This window comes from Eumetopias jubatus, unplaced genomic scaffold (assembly GCF_037043125.1).
Source record: "Eumetopias jubatus isolate StellerSeaLion01/CBP00866 unplaced genomic scaffold, mEumJub1_p1.0 scaffold_1, whole genome shotgun sequence".
NCBI lineage: Eukaryota > Metazoa > Chordata > Mammalia > Carnivora > Otariidae > Eumetopias > Eumetopias jubatus.
The window spans coordinates 58,954,049-58,967,944 of record NW_028274807.1 but is presented as its reverse complement, the minus strand read 5'-3'; the positions used below and the strand labels follow the sequence as shown (position 1 = coordinate 58,967,944).

Sequence of the window (13,896 nt, the reverse complement as noted above, 5' to 3'; positions counted from 1 at the left end):
GGCCCTCCTCATTGGGCCGCCCGAGGCCCGTTCACTCTTCGGTTTTCCCTCCATCTCCTCCCGCCCTCTAGCCTAGCGCATCGGTGTCCGGGTTCTGATTGGCTACCACGGCAGCCTCCCCGGGGCCGGGTTGGTGGGCTGAGTGGCAGGGGCGGGAGCGCGGCGCACTCAGGGTAGGCTGTTCGCGTGCCGAGCGGCGGCCGCGGGAGGGGCGGGGGGAGGGGCGGGGAGGGGCGGGGGGAGGGGGGCTGGGAAAGTTGAGGCCGAGCTGCCGCCGGGTCTCCGGCCTTGAGGGCTTGGGCTCGCAGCGGCGGCGGTGGCCGCAAGAAGAGGCGGCGGGGGCGGGGGGAGAGGAGGGCCTGGGCCCGCGCTCCCCCAGCCCCAGAGGAGCAGGCGGCGGCTGCGGACGGAGAGATTCGCCCGGGCGGTCGGACACCCCTGCCGTACCCGCTTGGGATCATGACCCAGGCGGGGGTCGCCGCCGCCGCTGCCGCCGCGGCCGAGACCGCGCAGCCCGCGGGTGAGTGACTGCGGGAGGGGGCCGCTGACAGCCGGGGCGGGGGGCGGGGGCCGGGGCTGCGGGGGCGGCTCCGGGGGGCGGCTCCGGGCTCTGCTCCACCCACCCCCTCCCGGTCCGGGAGACGAGGGCTTCGCAGAGTGTCTCCTTCTTGGGGACCCCTGAGTGCAGAGCCTGGTGGGGTGCGAGCGTGGGCGCTGCGCCTGCCCCTCTTCCCCCCGACCTCTGGCGCCCCGCGCCCCCTGGTGCCAGGCGGGTGGGGGACTCGGGCTGCGGCCCGGCCCCCAGATACGCGCGGGGCGAGAGAGGCTCCACGCTGCCCTGGGTGCATAAAGACCCGGGCATCCAGGTTCACACCGGATGGCCTTTGCCTGTCTCCTTCACCTTTTCCTGTCTCCTTCGTCCTCTCTTCTTTCCTTGCTCTCTGATTTTTTCCTCGGACCCACTGGTCAGACTTATGCGACTTGCTTTTTAAGTCTCACCCCTATAGTCAGAGAGTTAGGCTTGCGTTTTCTTTTTAGAAGCTTTTCTTTTCCTTTTTAAATAGAATCGGTACAAGCGAATGGTCAGTTCTTGAAATCTCGCTCCATATTTCTTTTTCATGTTTCACATTTTGATTGTTGGATTTTCCTGTACTCACTGCCCCCGACGGTTCCGTTGGGATATGGTCCTTCGAGTTTATCAACTTTATCTGCAAATAAGAAACTGCACAAACCTACCTATGTGTGTGCTATGGGCTTCCAACTTATGTTCTCCACACCATTTTTACCATTAAGTAGATATAGTGACCTAACACCACCAAAAATAAGATAGTTGTGGCTAACTTGATTTCGCATAAAGAAGACAGTTGCTTACCTATAAGCCAAGTACACATTTCTTGAATAGACACTTTGGTGAGTAACATGGACCCTGAAGCATATTCGTATCTTTGCTTTTTCTTTAAAAACAAGTGAGCAAACCATCCAACCTGCTTTTTGAAGGATCAACAGGCTGTCATACTCTCTAAACATCTTGATGATTTTTTTCTCCCACAAACACTGGTTAATGTAGCACAGAGTTAGTGTATGCGATACATTTGTTGTTTCCCTTTATTTGTGAAGTATTCTGACACTATTTGTTACAAAATAATCAAAGTACTTTGTAATCATTGCACATCTGAAACCAAGAATAGTATATAATGTCTTTGGTACTACAAGAATGAATACTTAATCTCACATTTTGCTGTGGCCTAAGTAATATTCTTGTACATGTAGGTATTACACTCTCTCTATATTTAAAAGAGAAATTTTGTAAAATCCAAACATGGATGCAGCCTAGAACATTCCTTAATATGAAAACACTTCACTACAGGGATATAAGGGCAGCATAGGATTGAAGTATTTATTTTCTAAGTTAGTTGTCTGTAGGACATCATGGAAATAAAATTCTAAGTTTCAGACTGTGCAGTCCATGGACCCATCACGTGGAGAGAAGTTGATGGGTTATTTTCTAATTTTCAGAGCTTAGCATTGTCAACAAGGGAAAAGAAACACTAAGAAAACAGAATGTTTAACTCAGGTTAGAAGATAAGCTTCAACAGGTAATCAGTCGCCAGAGGTATAATTTTTAAAGTTCCCCAGGTGTTTCTATTTAGCAGGCATGGTTTGACAACTACTGAGTCTAGAACAGTGTCCAAGCCACTAGGCCTGTGTTCCAGGCTCTGCTAAATCAGGCCTTCATTCGTGTGTCCAGTTTTTACCCAGTGCTTCCAAATCCTTGGACCTCCTCACGGTCCCACAACTGTGTAGTTCAGATCTCTGCTTTTGTTAATGACATTGGTCTTTCTCAGCATGTGGACAGCCCTCCCTGTGCTCCTCTCCCCACCGATGATAGTTCTAACTCTACTTTTATGAAGGTTTTTCTAATAGCTCTCTCTAACTCTTACTGATTGGCTCCCTTTGAACTTTTATGCCATATATTGTTTAAAAGAATCCTTTTATACTTATACCCTGTGGTGGTTTAATTTCTTTTGTGTATGTGTTTCATTACTCTCAAGCTTAACAGCAAAGAGTATTTTACTTTTTGGCTCTTCTACAGTGGTTTGCTATGAGTTGGATTGGTTTGCTTTGGAATCCTTCTGACCCTGCTTGCAACCCTAGTTTCAGGTTTGATTCTATTTCAGATGTTTCTGTTGTAGCTTTCTCACACCTTGACTTGCATTGAATTCATGTATGGATGTCAGTGTCTTCCATATCTTTTCCTGATTTCTTCAGTAGGTTAATTATTTTCTCCTCTGTGGCCTCATAACATCTTGTACTTATTTCTGGGTTAAGGCTGATGCCATTGCCAAAGGTATGTGTTTATCCATCTTTTCCACCAGACGCTACCTAGAACCTCCATGTTGAGCAACTCCTGTGGTATGTTTCACGTTGTATTCTATTTTTTTTTTAAAGATTTTATTTTATTTGACACAGAGAGAGAGAAAGAGAGTGCACAAACAGGGGGAACGGCAGAGGGAGAGGGAAAAGCAGCCTCCCTGCGGAGCATGGAGCCTGATGTGGGACTCATCCCAGGACCCTGGGACCATGACCTGAGCCGAAGGCAGTTGCTTAACCGACTGAGCCACCTAGGCACCCCTCTCTTTTTTTTTAAAGTAGGCTCTACACCCATCACGTTGTATTCTTAGATACCATTGCAGCATGGCAAAGCTGCAACTCCCAACATAGGAACTGTGTTCTCTAAATCTTTGTAATTTTATTTATTATTTTTTTAAAGATTTTATTTTTAAGTAATCTCTGCACCCAACATGGGGTTTGAACTTACAACCCTGAGATCAAGAGTCGCATGCTCTACCGACTGAGCCAGCCAGGTGCTCCTATCTTTGTGATTTTAGGACCTAACGTAGCACTTGTCATTTGTAGGGACTTAATAAATGTTTGTTGAATGAGTAAATGACTGCCATGTTATATATCATGCAGAGATAGCCCTATACATCTTTAGCATAGGTTGATTTGACATTGATTGATTTGCTATTAAATATTTTTATGTCTTCTATTCTGAATTTGTTAAGGGTTAGTGGAATTCAAGTAATTATGGTTTCGGCAGACCCCTTAAACTTGTAATCTTACTTCCAATATGCATGGGGATATATAGCTTGAGTCTTTTACTCTGAGCTCTGGTTATCCATAAAATATTTGTGGAACTCTCACTAAGAGAAAAGCTTTTAACTGTTCAATTGGATAATTTTTCTTTTTCTCATTAAATTTTCCCTATGAGTACAATTGTACTCCTTCAGAAGGCCAGATCTTTTAATTAGATCGGTAGAGCATGATAAATTGCTCCTATTAATGTGCTAATACTATGTTTTAAATTCAGTTCATCAAGTATTTATTGAGTGCTTACCATGTGCCTAATACTACAGGTGCTAAAGAGTACAGAAATAGTAAACATTGGGAACTAGCTCTTAAGAAGTTTTTTGACTTATGGAAGGATTGGGGAACACCATATCAAATAATTAAGGGACTGAGCACAGTGTTCATTAGGTGCTAATTTAAATATGAGTACCTCAAATCTAAGATGCAGTGGTTAATACTATGGAAAATTAAGAAAGCAGATACTGGGACCGCTGGGTGGGTCAGTTGGTTAAGTATCTGCCTTTGGCTCAGGTCATGATCCCAGGGTCCTGAGATCAAGTCCTGCATCGAGCTCCCTGCTCAGCAGGGAGCCTGCTCCCTTTACCTGCCACTCTCCCTGCTTGTGCTCTCTCTGACAAATAAATAAATAAAATCTTAAAAAAAGAGAAAGACCAGATATTCTTTCAATAGACATTTATTACTCCCATATACTGAGTACTAATTGTTGAGGATACAAACATAAAAGATGTGGTTTCTACCATTTAGAAGCTTTACAGGCTAGTGGGAAAAACCAGTAAGCATGTAGAGTATATTTCATATTAAGACATTGTGGAGTATTATGTCAGGATATTTGGGACTAACCTCTAGGAATCAGAGAAAGTTTCAAAGAGGATAATTAGAAGTTTTCAGTTGGAAGGTTGATATGAACTAACAGGTACAAGGCATGGAAATGAGAGGGAGCATTTCTTGATTAAGGAGTTGCAAGTAGATTGATATCAGTAGAAAGTGGCATGTTAAAGAGTATGGACTTTGGAGTCAGACAAATTTTTATTCCTGATTGCTTTGAGCCCTTACAGGTCTTGCCTGTGTAGGGTAGCAGTAGTTTACTGGTAACTTCACTGCTAGTGGTAGTACAAAGAGGTACCCCAGGATTCTTCCAGTTTCCATCTATGCTCCTGTACCTTCCCTTTCAAGGATTTTATTTATTTATTTGACAGAGAAAGAGAGAGCGTGTGAGAGAGGGAACACAAGCAGGGAGAGTGGGAGAGGGAGAAGCAGGCTTCCTGCTGAGCAGGGAGCCCGATGTGGGGCTCGATCACAGGTCCCTGGGACCATGACCTGAGCCGAAGGCAGATGTTTGACTGAGCCACTCAGGTGCCCCTAAATAAATAAAATCTTAAAAAAGGGTTAATAGTATTTGAAAAAGCAGAGCAAAGTGGAAAGGTCATTTCAGTGGGCAAGTAGCATAGATTTAGCAAAAAATGGATAGCTGATAAGGAGCACAAGGAAGAACCTGTCTGGATTGGAGAGGAGAGAAGGTAGATGGGGCATGATTAGCTTGATAGCCTTGCTCCTGTGTGTGTTGTATTAAGTAAGTGGATGAGTGCGACTGGCCCGTGAAGAAGGTGGTGTTAGGTAGAGTCATGAAAGCTAGGACCCAAGAGTTTGGATTTGATCCAGTGGATAGTGGAAAATAGTACTGTAGATTCTAGAGCAGGGGAGGCACATGCTGAGTACTGTGACTTGAAAAGATTACTGAGACACTGGAATATGAAACCACTGAAGAATAGGGGAAAGACTTGGAGATAAGAAGACTATTAAGAGCCAGACATGTGTAAAACAGGGCCTAATCTGAGGTGGTAGGAATAAACAGGAGAAGATGAACATTGTGAAAAGAATTGATAGGATTTGGTGAGAAAATCTGTAGATTACTTTTGGGTTTAGAGCCAGGTTAAAGTTTTTGGTGTCATTGATAAAATGGAGAAACTAGAAGAAAGTCTCTTACGAGGCAGGGCAATTCAGTATGTTGCAAAGACTTGTTAATTGGTTTTGAAATGAAATGTTCTGAAGAGAAGTTGCCCAACCAGAGGTTTGGAGCAAGATCTGTGTTGAAAGTTGACTTTATTATAAATAGGTAATGCCTTTTACACAGAAACAGTTTGAAACTTTGTAGAGAGAAAGTAAATAGAAAAGCAAAGGGCATTGAGCCTTGGAAGTCAGAATGAGAAACAAGGATTCCTGTGAGAGCAAGATGATGCGTAACTGGGGACGAGGAAGACAACTGAGGAGAGAAAATGTGGAGAAAAGGGAGACAGTGGCAGCCTCCAATCCTGCAGAGAGGAGAGGGAAGGCAGAGAAAAACCTCTCGTGTGGGGAACAGTCGTCATGACCTCTAAGAAAGCAATTTTGGTTGGTGGGAACAATCAGGAGACTCTGCCATGGGTTAGGAGGGACTGGCCAATGAAGGAAAGATGAGAAGTTTCAGAGGAGTAGTAGGCAAGAAATGGAATGATGGACAGAAAAGGCCGTGCATTCTTATTTAATAAGCTCCATATTTTGGAAGCAAAAGTGAAGTGGTTAAGGAGGAAATAAAGTGCTAAAGAGAAAGGAATCAAATATAGAGTCCCTCTCCATAGATGGAAGAGTTAGCTTTAGGATGTTCTGGTGGGCTGAAAGGACAGACGCATGGGTAGAGTTCTGTTATGGTATATGTGGGATACAGTTAAGGAACTGGTACCAGGTGACCTCCATCCTCCCAGTGAATTAGGGGGAAAATGGAAAAAAGGCAACTATTGTGTATTGAGCACTAGCTATGTACCAGACACTTTGCTTGATCCATTAAGTGGATTATCATGTAAACTCATAACAGTCCTCCCAGAGGGTGGTAATAATTTCTCAGTCTTAAATGTGAAGATGCCAAGACTTCAAGAGATACTTATTTTATCTATTTATTTTATGGAGGAACTTTAAAAAAAATTTGTTTTTTTTAAACTAATCTCTATACCCACCGTGGGGCTTGAACCTGCAACTCTGAGATCAACAGTCGCACACTCCATGGACTGAGCCATCCAGGCACCCCAAGGAATACTTACTTTAAAACCAAATAGCTAGTGAATGCCAGCTTTAAGATTTGATTCTGGGGAGGCGGGGCACGCCTGGGTGTCTCAGTCGTTAAACGTCTGCCTTCAGCTCAGGTCATGATCCCAGGGTCCTGGGATCGAGCCCCGCATCGGGCTCCCTGCTCCGCGGGAAGTCTGTTTCTCCCTCTCCCGGTCCCCCTGCTTGTGTTCCCTCTCTTGCTCTCTCTCTGTCTGTCTAAATAAATAAATAAAATCTTAAAAAAAAAAAAAGATTTGATTCTAGGTCTGCTATCAAGGGCTATTCCCATTCACCTATACCATTCATTCATTAATTTGAGGTAACGGATATATGAGGTCTTAGTGATTATAGTGGTTATGCCTCAGAATTACATTTGGGGTCTTAAAAAATTCCTGCACCCTGCCCCAGTCATTCACTCCTTCACCAGCATACTTATTGATTACCTGCTATATTAAGGTTCTCCAGAGAAACAGAACCAATAAGGATATATATCACAAGATGAGCCCAGAGCATGAAATAGTGCCAAAAAGTAAGGAAGCACTAAAAAAATGGGGGTGGGAGAGAGGTGGGATCATGTGAAAAGGACGTAGGAGCCAGCCCGGAAGAGTGCCCAGTGGCCAAAGCCTGAACGATTTCAACAATGAAGTAACTGTAGCATTCTATTGACCCGAAGGATAAAATATAAGTATTTCCTTGAGTTCATACTGATATAAATAAATGATTGAATAAATGAACTGGGGAAGAAGACAAATCTCCTTTGCAGAATAATTGTAAAAAATATATATAGATACTCCCTTCTCTAAGAGATATAGATGGAGATTAGTTCCCCTCTCGTTGAGTGGGCTAGACTTAGTACCTACTTCCAAAGAATAGAGTATGGAAAGGGAAAATTAGTAATACAGCCGTAATTACTTGTGTCATGTTAACAGGACATTTCAGGAGGAAAGCTGGTGTGAGAGACTACATCTTAAATCTTTTAGTATGATCTGAGTCATTTAAATCTTTTAGTATGTGTAACTTAACTTGTGTGACTTAAATCTTTTAGTATGATCTGAGTCATTTAATATAGGGACGTTTTATTTGTATAATGAGAAAATCTAGGGGTGCCCGGGTGGCACAGTCAGTTGAACGACGACTCTTGGTTTCTGCTCAGGTCATGATCTCAGGTTCATGAGATCGAGCCCTGTGTCAGGCCCCTTGCTCAGCACAAAGTCTGCTTAAGACTCTCTTTCTCCCTCTGCCCCTCCCTGCCTCTAAAATAAATAATCTTTAAAAAATCTAGGTAAGTTACAAAAAGAATTAAAAATAGGAAAATAAGGACACATCCTTATTAGTGTTCAAAAGCTGGGAAGGGTGTTGTCTAAAGATCAAAAAATGGAGGAATTTATGAAAAATGCAAAGCATATGGGATCAGGTTGATGGCAAAACCATACAGTGTGGAGAAATCTGCAACCCAATATAGACTTAAAGGTGAAACAGTAGGAAAGTGAGTTTTCCCACTGCAGTTCTGGAAAATCCCAAAGCTCAGAGACTTTGAAAAGGAGGAGTGGGTAGAGGTTGGTTGTCTTAGTCCGTTCAGGCTGCTATAACAAAATACCATAGACTGGGCGGCTTGTAAACAACAGATACTTATTTCTCACAGTTCTGGAGGCTGGACATCCAAACCATGGTGCTGGCATGGTTGGATTCTGGTGAAGGTCTTCTTCCAGGTTGCAGACTACCTACTTCATGCTGTACCCTTCACGTGGTGGAAGGGTCAAGCAAGCTCTTTGGGCCCTCTTTCATAAGGGCACTGATCCCATTCACGAGGACTTTGCCCTCATGACCTGAACATTTCCCAAAGGCCCTACCTCCTAATACCTTGGGGGTTAGGATTTCAACATACGAGTTTTGGGGGAACACAAACATTCAGACCATAGCAGTGGTCAAAGGTGATTAATTGGGGCGCCTGGGTGGCTCAGTCGGTTAAGCGACTGCCTTCGGCTCAGGTCATGATCCTGGAGTCCCGGGATCGAGTCCCATATCGGGCTCCCTGCTTGGCGGGGAGTCTGCTTCTCCCTCTGACCCTCTTCCCTCTTGTGCTCTATCTCTCATTCTCTCTCTCTCAAATAAATAATAAAATCTTAAAAAAAAGTAATTAGCAGACTTCAGAACAACCGTAGCGGGACAAATTCGGATACCTAATTACAGTGTTAACGTGCAGGGCTAAGCTATTAGAACATATTTATATAAATTGAGGGTGTCTCCATCATGGGCTTTAGGGTCAGAGAGAGAATCAGGGTTATACTTTAGAGAACTTCTGGTTGTCACTGTGAATGTGGAGCTCCTTCCTTTGGAAGGCACCCATCTAGTTGTTCAACTTCTCCATCAGTGTGTGATACTTTTGACAGCCAGAACTCTTATAATCAGCATGCACATTCATGGCAGGGAGAAGAATGATTTTTACATGTATTAAAGTATTGGTTCTTAGTGGTGGATGCACATTAAAATCAAGTAGGGAGCTTTCTTTAAAAAGATGATTTCTCTAATGCATCCAGAATTAAGAATCATTGTGTTGGGGAAACCCAACTTTATATGCCAATTCAGTTAACTGATCCTCACTAAATATTTAAGGTAAAACCAAGAGGATGAAAAAGTGAACAAAAGAAGCTGAACAAAAAGAAGAATTGATCTTTGAGAAAACAAATTGTAATGGACAAAAGATAACATTTTTGTCCAAAAAAACCCTAAACTATTTGAGAGCATGTAATTTCCATAAAATAGCAATGGGTGCTATGAAAAAGAGATGAGAATAAGAAAGTTTTTGGAAATTTGGAAACATGTTTTCTGAAATAAAAACTTCAATAGCAGGCCGAATAGCAGCATGGTTGTATTAGATGACTAAATTAATGAACTAGATGATTAAACCAAGGAGTTCTAAAATAAGGTACAAAAGGACAAAGAAGAAAATTATGAACTGTTGGACATGCAAAATAGATCTAGGAGAACTAACCACTCTAAAGCTAAATTTCTGCATGGTTGCAGTAAGTGCTTGGCATGGGAGATGGTCGGTGGGCAGTTGGTGGGCAACATATAGAGCTGTTAAAACTTTTGTGGTGGGAGGGGAGGAGACCATAGATACTGTTTTTAATAGGAGGAAAATAGATTTAAATTTTAATATTAAGATACTTTATTGATAAGCAATTCCTTTTCTCTCAGTCTTACCCTCTCAGCTTTGCTTCTCTTTGTGTACACTTTAATCCCCTAACTGGCTTCTTTTTCTCGCAAGATGTCTGTATTTGAAATTATATGCTTTCTCTTAAAGAGAAATTTTCCAAAAAATTGGAAAGGGAAAGAGCGTAGCTACCCACACCATCAGAGGAACGTCCTGAGGTTTGCTGGTTTGGACCAGTCTGAGACTGGTCACGTGCCCAGACACGCCAGTGACGACAGGGAAGCGCAAGGGCGGAGTTAGACCTACGTGCCTAAGCGAAAATTGGGGAATTGCATGAAGTGGAGAGGAGAAAGTAGCAAATGTCCACTGTAGTATGTTTCTTAAAATTGTTAGGGAAATTCATAAATCAAACAGATAAAAAAGGAAAACGCTATTGAGGAAAATAAAAAACCAGGCAAGGAAAAGTATAAAAGTGGGGGTGGGAGGAGACAGAACAGAATATGAGCATATGGGACAATATTTACAATAAATATGACTGGAATAAATTCTCTCTTTTTTTCTTCTTTTTTTAAAAAAGGCTCTTAGATTATGTAGAACCAAATTTGGTTACTTCAGACAAATATAAAACAAAATAATGCAGTTTAAAAATAAAATACACATATGCATACCCTGGGCAAGTGTTGAGTAGAAGAAAATACACAGTAATTTGTTATCAAAGTTTATTTCAAAGAGCAAACATTAACTTTTAAAAATATTTACTATGACTTTATGCCTAAGGAGCTAATAATACGCACTCTTCCGAATACTCATATAACACTTAACAAAAATATATCATGTAAGAGGGCCACAAGGAAAACCTCAAATTCTTTTTTTTTCTTCAGTTTATTTATTTAAGTAATCTCTACACCCAGTGTGGGGCTCAAACTCACAACCTGGAGATCAAGAGCCACAAGCGCCACTAACTGACCAGCCAGGCACTCCTAAAAATTAGATACTATTTGTTGCCAATCATAATACAAGGAAAAGGTTCATATATATAGATTAACAAAAGGGGAGCCAAAAAAGAAATAAAACTACTTGGAAAACTTTTTATCTCAACTCAGGTTGGAGAGGATGTAAGAGTTGAAATTACAAGGAAGCAAAAGTCAAGATAATAAAAAGCAAATCACAGTAAACGAAATATAAATGATTGACAACATGTGAAAGGGTATTCAGCCTCACTAGTCATCAAGGAGATGCAAGTTAAGCAATAGATACTGACTGCAGTCCTTTTTTCAGGATTGTTTTTAGTAGCAAAAATAAGAGGGGAAGAGGGAAAAAATGAGTATTGGTCAATGGGGAACAGCTAAATAAATTATGGCTTTGTGCTGCATAACACTATGTAGGTATTAGAAAGAATAAGGGAAATTGATATGTACTTACCTAGAAAGATGTCTGTATTTCTAAGTAAAAGAATGTTTCAGAGTGACATATATAGCATGATTCCATTTTTATAAAAAGTTTATGTGCATGTGATAATATGATAATACATATATATAGATAACTCTGAAGAAAGATCAAGAAAATTGATAATCAGATTGATTCCCAACTGGGAGAGAGTAAAATGGAATAGGTAGTAGTGGGGACTTTAATTTTTCTCCCCACAAAAAAGGGAGTTAGGGGTAATACTTACTTTTTTTTCCAGTATAATATTTAAAAAAATAATTTAGAATTTAGCTGAAACTACATACTATTTAGAAATTAATGACAATTGAAAATATTGCATATTAAAATCTATAGGCTATTGACAAAATTCTACCTTGAGCAAATATTGTAGTCTTAAATACATTTATTAGAAAGACTGAAAAGTTAATTCATACTGTAGAAGAGAAAATGCATACATGTGGCAAAAGGTTAAAATTCTATATGAGAATATACAGTAAGTCTTTCTTGTGCCCTTTCCCTCAGTCCCATCTTCAGAGGTGATCCTTCCAGAGAAATTCTGTGCAGTTGTTAACATATACATATATATTCTCCCCATCCCAAAGGATAGGTATTATGTATAAGTTTTTAAATTAAGAAATATATACATATATACATACATATGTATATGTGTGTGTGTATACACTATGTATATTTATATATATTATATATAAAATGTAGTTTGCTAGGACTGCCATAAAATACCACAGACTGGGTGGCTTAAACAAGAAATATTTATGTTCTTATAGCTCTGGAGGCTAGAGGTCCAAGATCAAGGTGTCAGCAGGTTTGGTTTCTTCTGAGGCCTCTCATCTTAGCTTGTAGATGGTTGCCTTCTTTGCAGTATCCTCACTTGGTAGTTCCCATGTCTCATGTCTGTGGTTTGTGTTTTAATCTCCTTTTCTTTCTTTCTTTTTTTTAAGATTTTATTTATTTGAGAGAGAGTGTGAGAGAGCACGGGTAGGGGCAGAGGGAGAGGGAGAAGCAGACTTCCCGCTGAGCAGGGAGCCTGACATGGGGCTTGATCCCAGGACCCTGGAATCATGACCTGGGCTGAAAGCAGATGCTCAGCTGAGCCACCCAGGGGCCCCTTAATTTCCTTTTCTTGATACCAGTCATACTAGATTAGGGCCCACCCTAATGACCCATTTTAACTTTATTACCTCTTTAAATACCCTATCTCCAAATAAAGTCACATTCCAGATACTGGGGTTTAGGACTTAAACATATGAATTTGGGGGAGACACAGTACAGCCCATTTTTAATTATATATATATATGCACACACACATATATATTATACCTATATACGTACATTCATATTATACATGTATGTATACACATATACATAAATTTAGATTGAATATTTAGATATTATGATTCAGTCTATTTTAGTCTGAACCATCCGAAATTGTAGTTTCTAGAGGCAGAAAAGGTCAAATATGGGCAATTTTCAGATGATTCAAAATAATACTGTGACATTTAATCATTCATTTTTTTCAAGATTTATTATTATTATTTTTAAAGATTTTATTTATTTGAGAGAGAGAAAGCATGAGAAGGGGGAACAGGCAGAGGGAGAGGGAGAAGCAGACTCCCTGCTGAGCAGGGAGCCCAGTGTAGGGCTCCATCCCAGACCCCTGGAATCATGACCCGAGCCAAAGGCAGTCGCTTAACCGACTGAGCCACCCAGGTGCCCCAATTTATTATTATTTTTAAAAAGGTTTTATGTATTTATTTGAGAGAAAGAGCGTGTGGTGGGGGAGGGGCAAGAAGAAGAGAAATCTCAAGCAGACTCTTTGCGGAGCACAGAGCCCCAGCGCAGGGGCTCAATCACATGACCCTGAGATCATGACCTGAGCTGAAACCAAGAGTTGGATGCTCAATCAACTGAGCCACCCAGGCATCCCTATTTATTTATTTTGGCGGGGAAGGGGCAGAGGGCGAGAGAGACTGTGAGTCCCAAAGAGACTCCCTGCTGAGCATGGAGCCCAACACAGGGCTTGATCTCAAAACCCTGACATTACGATCTGAGCAAAACCAAGAGTCAGCAGCCTAACTGACTAGGTCATCTAAGTGCCCCAATCATTCTCCTTAAAAAAAAAAAAAAAAATCATGTTTTTGATGAGCCTTTGGAGTGTTTCCTTGTCCTTTGCTACTTGAAATAGTTTTGTAAAGAATATCCTTGAATAGATGTCCGTTTGCACATACATGAATATGACTTGGATGGTAAATTTCCAGTTGTTGCATCAGAGAGGTACCAGACATGGGTCCACAGTATGTTATGAGGAGCTGGTGTGGGCACTCTGCCACAGGCCTTCCATCAGGGGCAGGGCTACCTCAGCAGGAAGAGACTGGAGCCTTTTTTTAAAAATGTTATTTCTTTATTTGAGAGAGAATGAGAGAGAGAGAGCATGAGAGGGGGGAGGGTCAGAGGGAGAAGCAGACTCCCTACTGAGCAGGGAGCCCTATGCGGGACTCCAGGATCATGACCTGAGCCGAAGGCAGTCGCTTAACCAACTGAGCCACCCAGGCGCCCAAGAAGAGACTGGA

The 13,896-nt window shown here is 41.7% G+C and overlaps 1 protein-coding gene across 2 annotated transcripts in view; it reads left to right on the top strand.

Moving 5' to 3' along the window:
• The first annotated feature begins 259 nt into the window (after nt 1-259).
• Nucleotides 260-13,896, top strand: part of USF3 (upstream transcription factor family member 3) — a 50,345-nt gene continuing 36,708 nt past the window's right edge. For both annotated transcript variants that reach the window (XM_088024534.1, XM_028110586.2), the window contains exon 1: nt 260-520. The gene's annotated coding sequence lies outside the window, so the exon portion shown is untranslated. The remainder of the gene's footprint in view (nt 521-13,896) is intronic.